The sequence below is a fragment of the Castor canadensis genome, chromosome 9, assembly GCF_047511655.1.
Source record: "Castor canadensis chromosome 9, mCasCan1.hap1v2, whole genome shotgun sequence".
Taxonomy (NCBI): domain Eukaryota; kingdom Metazoa; phylum Chordata; class Mammalia; order Rodentia; family Castoridae; genus Castor; species Castor canadensis.
The window spans coordinates 75,135,967-75,144,645 of NC_133394.1; positions in this window are offsets into that span (position 1 = coordinate 75,135,967).

The following is an 8,679-nucleotide window of genomic DNA, read 5'->3' on the forward strand; positions in this document are numbered from 1 at the left end:
TTTAGCTATGGGCATTAGCTTTCTTATGTACATTTCTGACATCAGTTGAAGCAGGTGCATATTTAGACTTCTTCCATCCTGTTTTAATTCAATGAGCTACTTCATTTCATTTCCCTGTTTTTATACTCACAGTATATGAATTATTTGTGTGGGTTAATTTTCAAGTAGCTCTGATCATTTTTTTAAAAAATCATATTTATACTTGAGATTATTATTGCCATGAAATTGATTATAGACCATTGCTGACAATATTAAAGTCACTCTCAGCATTAGTTTTATAACTTAGAAAATGGTGCTGGTTATATTGGACCATGTAGCATTGTTAAGCAGTTAAGGCCTAATACAGAATTACCTACTGCCGAGGATCTTCTCCATGACTGCTTTTGTCTGCTCTCCTATTGCATTTTTCTCACCCCAATTTTTTCTACGTGCATCATTTATTGTTGTTGCTGGTACGGTTTCTTTCATTGTTGCTTTTGGGGTTTTTTTGTTTGTTTTTTTGTTTTGGTTTTTTGTTTGTTTGTTTGTTTGTTTGTACAGGGTCTCATTATGTCACCCAAACTGGCCTCCTGAGTTCTAGGATTTTAAGCAAACATCATCATGCTCAGAAACATGGTACTTCTGAAATGCAAGGACACTGTCTCACTCACCTTCACATTTACCTAATTTTAATAGCTCTCATAAATTCCACGTCTTCTTCCCTGTCTTTGAAATGAGACTTGAAGCGTTTCCCATTACAATGTAGAAATTGTGTCACAATCATTCTGGTCTTCTGTTATGGTATTTTTCCCCAGTGAAATGTGGAATTTTTCCCCAGTGAATAAAGAAGGACCTATGTGAGACCTTAGGTCTTGATGTGCTTAACTTTCACCACTGTAGTGGGTAATCAAAGCTAGCCTCATGGAACTCTGTTTTCTTTAGTCATACATTATTTCCCACTGAAGATTTCAGAATTACCTTAGATATTAAATAATTGGAAACATATTCAGTCTCAAATGCATGTTATGGTGATTTTATTTGTATCCTGAATTAAATAAAATTACATAAAATCTTAGAATGAGAGTATTAATTTTCTTTAGAAAGTCACTAACTTTACACGTATTTGGCATATACATTATGTAAGCATGTCATGCTTTTAATGCTAGGCTCTCTGTGTGAGACTATGTGTGTAAAGAGTGTGTAGATATTGCATAGGTTATTATGAAGAAAAATGAAAAAGTGCATAGATATTTCTTGCAAAAACAAAAAGAATATTCTTTGCATTAAAATACACAAATTTTATTATGATAAAATATACACAGCATAAATTTTAACCAGTTTTAAAGAGCAGCAAATATATCAACATTACTGTGTAACTATCACTATTACTCATCTCTAAAATACTTTCATCATTCTAAACTGATAGTATATCAATTAAACAGAAATTCCCACCTCCTTCTGCCCTCCTCATCCTGGTAACCACTATGATGCTTTCTGTCTTCAGGAATTTGACTATCTTGAGTGCCTTGTAAAAGAAGAATCATGCAATGTTTGTCTTTTTGCTTCTGTTTATTCTACTTAACATAATGTTTCTGAGGCTCATTTATATTGTAACATTATTAAAAGAGTCATAATTCTCTTTTAAAGCTGAAAAATATTCCATTGCTGTGTATAAAACATTTTATGTAACCAGCCATCCTTCAAAGGACACTGGGTTATTTCCATAATTTAAGAACTATGAATAATGCTGCTTGAACCTTGTTGCACAAATTTTGTTTGAGTCTTACTTCTAATTATTTTAAGTATCAACTCACAGGTAGAAATGCTGGATTATTATTTACTTAAGATTTTAAGTGTATTGCTAAACATCCACATATAATTGCAAAATATTGAGAAATATAGTTAGCCTTTAGAAAATCTGTCAATATTTTAAACAAAGTAATAGAAAATTTTGTTTTGGATTGTTAAGGTCACATAATTTCACATGACATAGAAAACACTGAGGTCAGATCATTTCTTACTGCCTGTGGCCCTATCCTGTTATCAGAGTCTTAATTACACATCTACTGTCTCCTCCTCCTCTGCCATCTGTATACAGGGCCAGAATTGTCTGAGCTGATATATAACACTTTAGCATAGAGTAATAGATTGCTTCACACTAGGAACTCAATGAAGAGACTTGCTATTTAAAATAAATTTGATGGCATAAGGTTAAAAGTTTTACTGCTTTTACTTTTTTTTTTTGCAAAATTCAGGTGTAAGCAAGACATTCACAGATACAGATGATAATATAGCTTTAAAGTTTAAAAAGATAAGAACCAGTTTATGAGATACATTCTAGTGAAGATGAGTGCAAGTCTGTGTGAAAAAATTCTTAAATTTTTAAACAATGATTATAATTTTTCCAATATTGTAGAAAATGTGACTATTTTGTTTTGAAGTTATGGAATTCATGAATAAAGAAAGACCTGTGAGATTCAATTACATTCTATAGTAGCTAGTAAAATCAAAATCTTTATTAGAAGAAATACATCACAAAGAGAAGAAAGTCGTTCCCCATACCTATCTGATCCAGTGTATATCCTACTGCTTCTGAAGTTGTTTCAAAGTTTCAGGCCTTGTAATAAGGTCTTTGATCCACTTTGAGTTGATTATGGTACAGGATGAAAGACAGGGATCTAGTTTCTGTCTTTTGCATGTGGATATCCAGTTTTCCTAGCAGCATTTGTTGAAGACGCTGTCTTTTCTCCATCATGTGTTTTGGGCTGCTTTTGTCAAAGATCAACTAGCTATAAATGAATGGATTTATGTCTTGGTCTTCTATTCTGATCCATTGGGTTTCCTATCTGTTTTTGTACCAATACCATGCTGTTTTTACTGTTGTGGCTCTTTAGTATAGTTTGAAGTCAGATATTGTGATGCCTCCAGCATTGGACTTTTTGCTTAGAATTGCTTTGGCTATTAGAGGTCTTTTGTGTTTCCATATGTATTTCTGGGTTGATTTTTCTTTTTCTGGGCAGAATATTATTGGACTTTTGATAGGGATTGCATTGAACATGTATGTTAGTTTTGGTAGTATGGCCATTTTCACAAAGTTGATTCTACCAATCTATGAGCATGGAAAGTCTTTAGGTATAGGGAATAACTTCCTAAACAGAGCTCAGAAGGCTTAGCATCTAAGAGAAAGAATGAATAAATGGGACTGCATCAAACTAAAAAGCCTCTGCACAGCAAAGGAAACAGTCACCAGACTCAAGAGACAGCCCATAGAATGGGAGAAAATCTTTGCCACCTACATATCCTGTAAGGGACTAATATCCAGAATCTATAAGGAGCTCAAAAACTCAACCCCCAAAGAATCAACACTTTGATAAAGAATTGGGCGCATGAATTAAGCAGAGAATTCTCAAAGGAATAGATACAAATGGCCAGTAAATGCATCAAGAAGTGTTCAACTTCCCTGGTGATAAAAGAGATGTAAATCAAAACAACACTTAGATTTCATCTCACCCCAATTAGAATGGCCATAATCAAGGGTAAGAACAACAAATGTTGGCAAGCATGTGGTGAAACACTGCTGGTAGGAATGCAAATTAGTACGACCACTATGGAAAGCAGTATGGAGGTTCCTCAAAAAGCTAAAGATAAAACTGCCATATGATCCAGTGATACCACTCCTGGGCATCTACCCAAAGGATCCTAAGACAGGATACAATAGAGACACCTGTACACCAATGTTCATAGCAGCACTGTTCACAATGGTCAAGCTTTGGAAATAGCCCAGGTGCCCTACAATTGAAAAATGGATCAAGAAAATGTGGTATATATACACAATGGAATATTACTCAGCCACAAGGAATAATGACATGTGGTTTGAAGGTAAATAGATACAATTGAAGGACATCATGTTAAGTAAGCCAGGCTCAGAAACACAAAGGTGACAAGATTTCTCTCATACACAGAAGACAGATCCAAAGATAAACATATACACCAAAACGAGCATGATCACATACAAACTCAGATGTATAATATGTTTATAATAGTGGAACTACTTTATGGAACTCAGGGAAAGAAGGAAAGGAAAAGAGAATGATATAGAATCAGTAATATCACAACAAAAAAGGTGAAGGTAGAGGAGACAAGGATGTGTATTGAAAGCTGTTGAAAAATGAGGGCTGGGAGGTAAAGGGGTAAGGGAGAGCAATGTAAGGAGTTGAACAGACCAAAGTAAGGTATACTCACAGTAGCCATACATTGAGACAGCACTTTGAACATCAACTTAAATACAAATGTCAAAAACCAAGACTATAAAATAGGTACAGTGTCAGGGAGAGTAGTCATGGGAGGGAGGAGACTGAGTGAAGGAGATTAAGTTGATGGTATGTGGTGGATGGATTTCATATACCTATATGAAACAGAACCTTTTGCAATTGCTTTAAGTGGGACTGAGAGGTGGTTGATGGGAAGAGACAACGGGGGCAGTGTAACTAGTGTACAATATAAGTCTAATCAGAATTGTCACTATGAATCCTCCCCCTCCATATAATGAATATAACTTAATAAAAAAAAAGAGAAGGAAGGAAAGGAATAGAGAGGAGAGGAGAAGGGAAGGAAGGGGATGGAAGGGATAATGTGCAAAGAGGAAGGAAGAGAGAAGGAGAAGGAGAGTGAAAAGGGAAGAGAAAGAGGGGAGAGAGGAAGGGAAAGAATGGAAAGACAGAGAAGAAGAAAGGTGAAAGGAAAGAGAAAGGAAGGAGGTAAGAAAAGATCAAAATTATATGTACTATCTAGGGGCTATGAAATACCTTGAGGAGCAAAGCAAAAGAAAGAGGCCATCTATCATTATGGAATTAGAAAAGAATTCAGAGACTATGGTGATGATTTCCAAATATCTTTAAGGATAACTGGATGACATAGAAAGTATTTAAAAAGAGACTTACTGGGTAGAGTGTGATGGTACAAACCTGTGATTCCAGCTGTCCTGGAGGCACAGATTAAAGGATCATGATCTGAGGCTCCCTTGAGCAAACAATAAGAAAGCTTATTAAAAAAAAATAAGGCATAAAAGGGTTTAGAGAATAACTCAACCGGTAGAGTACCTGCCTAGCAAGCATGAGGCCCTGAGGTCAAATCCCAGCACTGAAAAAAAAAAAAGAGATTTAGTCAAGTCAGGTTTTTATTTAAAAGTATATTACAAAACTGTCTTAATCTATATAACAATACTGGGCATAAAAACAAACATATCAATCAATGAAATAGAATGGATTCAGAAATGACTCCATGCTCGGCAGTCAGTTGATTTTCAACATAGTGCCAAGAACACAAAATGCAGAAACCACAGTCTCTTCATTAAATGAGTTTAAGAGAACTAACTAAACAATGCAGGATAGTGAAATAGGAAGTTTATTTCACTTCTATATAGAAGCAATTTGAAATAAATTAAATCCTTAAAGTACAGGACTGAAACTGTAAAACTACTAGAAGAAAACAGTAAATCAAAAAAAAAAAAAGCTGTATATACATTGGTTTGGACAATGGCATTTCACTAAAAAAAAAAAAAAACTAAAAAATGGAATTGCATCAAGATAAAAGATTCCTACCCAGAAAAGGATGCAATAGTGAAGAGACAGTTTTCAGGATGAGAAAAAATATTTGCACATTATACATTGAATAAGAGGTTAATATACAAAATACATAAGGGAGTCAGTTACTCATTAAAAAGAAATGAACAAACTGTCTTTAAAATGGACCTGAAATGATATTTCTTAAGAGACAATATACAGATGGTCAAGAAATATATGAAAAATGCTAAAAATCACTATCAAGAAAATACATATTAAACCACAATTAGGGCTGGCAGAGTGGCTCAAATGGTAAGAGCATTTGCCTAGCAAGTGTAAGGCCCTGAGTTCAAACCCCAATGCTGACAAAAAAACCAGTGAAACCACAGTTAGATATCATTTCATACCTGTTAGAATGTTACTATCAAAAAGATGAAAGACAGTTTTCTAAAGAAGTACAGATGGCTAATAAATAAATGAAGAAATATTCAACATCCTTAGCCATAAAGGAATGCAAATCCAAACAACGCTGAGATTTCATCTCACCCTAACCAGAAATGGCTATCATCAAGAAAACACACAATGACAAGTGCCAGTGAGGATGAGGAGAAAAAAGAAATCTCATACACTGCTGGTGGAAATATAAATTAGTAGAGCCACTATGGAAATTAGTATGGAGATTCTTCAAAAAACTAAAAATAGAACTATCATATGATCCTGCTATATCATTTCTGGGCATCTATCTGAAGGAATGCAGGTCAGCATACAGTGAGGAAACCTGCACACATGCTATCAGAGTTCACTCACAATAGCTACACAGTGAGTCAGCCTTGATGCCCCTCAACAGATGAGTGCATGAAGAAAAGGTGGTATATATAAATAATGGTGTATCATTCAGCCATAAAGAAGAATGAAATTAACTCATTTTCAGGAAAGTAGATGGAACTGTAACAACTTTGTAATAAGTGAAATAAACCAGACTGCAAAAGACAAATATTCTATATTCACTTTCATATGCAGAAACTAGTTCTTAAAAATGAATGACAGGACTGTAAAGCAGGTTATAGTGGGTACCAGTGGGAGGGGGAAGATAAACAGAGAGGGTGACAGGAGCAAATATGGTCAAAGTATTTTATACCCATGTATGAAAATAGAACTGTGAAAACTATTGAAATTGTTTTAAAAAGGGAAGATTAAGGGAGAATGAAAGAGGGGGTAGATTTGATTGGAATAAATTATGTACATGTGTGGAAATATCTCAATGGAAACCCTTTATACAAATAATACAGGCTTATAAAAATAGGAAAAAGGTGAAAGTGTTGGCAAGGAAAGGGAGCAAAAGTTGCCTTGCACACTGTTGACAAGAATGTAAATTAATACAGTCATTTGAAACACAGTGTGAAGTTCCTAGAAAACTAAACACAGATACATTATGTCTTCCAGCAATCCTGCTTTGGGGTATGTATCCAAAGGAATAAGCAGTATGTGCAAAAGATATCCATCTTCATGATCATTACAGCACTATTCACCATAACCAAGACATGGAACGTAAGTGCTCCTCAACAGAGGAGTGGATAAACAAAATGTCGTGCTTACTCCTTTAATCCCAGCTGCTCAGGAGTCAGAGGCAGGAGGATCATAAGTTCAGGGCCACCTGAGAAAAAGTAAAAAGTAAATAGAACAAAAGAAAAACAAATAGGGAAATTTCAGGGGCACAGTTGAAGTGCTAGAATGCTTGCCTAAAAAACATGAGACTGGTTTCAATCTCCAAAACTACCACAAAAAACCACATAAAAATAAAAATGCCGTATGTTCAAATACAGAATATAAAATAATCAAATTCATAGAAGTAGAGAGTACAAGGGTGATTATTACTACTAGCTAAGGGAGGGACACAGTGGACAGGAGAAGGGAAATGCTTCCTAAAGTGTACAAGTTTTCCTGCAGAGAGGAGGAAGAAGCTCCACACTGTTACACAGCATGATAGCTGTAGTGTACAACAGTGTACATTTCAAAAACTCTAAGAGTGCATATTTTAAATATCCTCAACATGAAGAAAAGGTAAGTGTGTAAGGTGATGGATATGTTATATGGATTTGATCATTCTACATTTATTACTTTTCAGTTATAATGAAAGAGGGATTAAAAACCATCCTCTGTAATTTGCTGGAGGAAGTAGAATGTGCAGAGTAGTTGTAGAGAGCTGGAGAGGAGCACTGCCAGGGGTCTTGGTAAGAGAAGGTGCTGTGTTGCACTAAAGATGTGGCAGTGAGGATAGAGACCAACACTGGCAAAGATTTAAAAAGAAGTTAAGTAATGGAGAAGTAGAAGACCAGTGTGGCTCATGCTTCTGGTAACAGCAATTGGTGGTGGTGGCACTGAGATGACTGTGGAGAGTCAGTGTGGACTGGAAGGAGACAGACAATTTCCATACAAATAGAACTCATTTGTACTAAAAAGAAGAAACACACACACAAGCCCTAGCTTATTGCATAAAATAATGAAACTTCAATTTTCAGAATAGAAGAACACAATACTCTGGGAGAAATAGATTTATAACTATAATATATTTTAATGGGATTAAACAAACAAATAATAAGATGCTCTGGGCTTTTGATTAATATTCTCAATCACACCGTACATTTTGTGAGTAAAAAGACTTTGTCTTTATCCTTTATTAGTTGTGTGCTGTAATTATCTTCAGATGAAACCAGAGTTTTCAATGCCAGGCCAAAATTCCTGGGCTTCCACATGTCAGGTCCTGACATTTGCATTTATATGCCAAATAAAAGAGACATGGTGAAAGGCAGAAAAAAGAGACTTTTTAAACAGCCCAGAACATGCCTTGGAAAAAGTCAAAGTAAGCATTCAGCCCAAGTTCACCCATCTTCAGGGTACACTCACGAGTAATAGCTTTAAATAGACAATGAATCAGGATAGGAGATAAAAGAAATGCAGTTAAACAGTCCCAGCCACAGGTGTGTTCCAGTGGTGCTTAAGTAGGGCCTAGGTGACTATTTTCTCAGACCTTGTTCTTTGAGGACTCCATGGAAGTTGTTATCACTGTCATTACTTGAGGGGAGCAATCTGGGTCCCAAGACATGATTACTCCTGCTCTGGAGAGCAGCCACCATTAAAG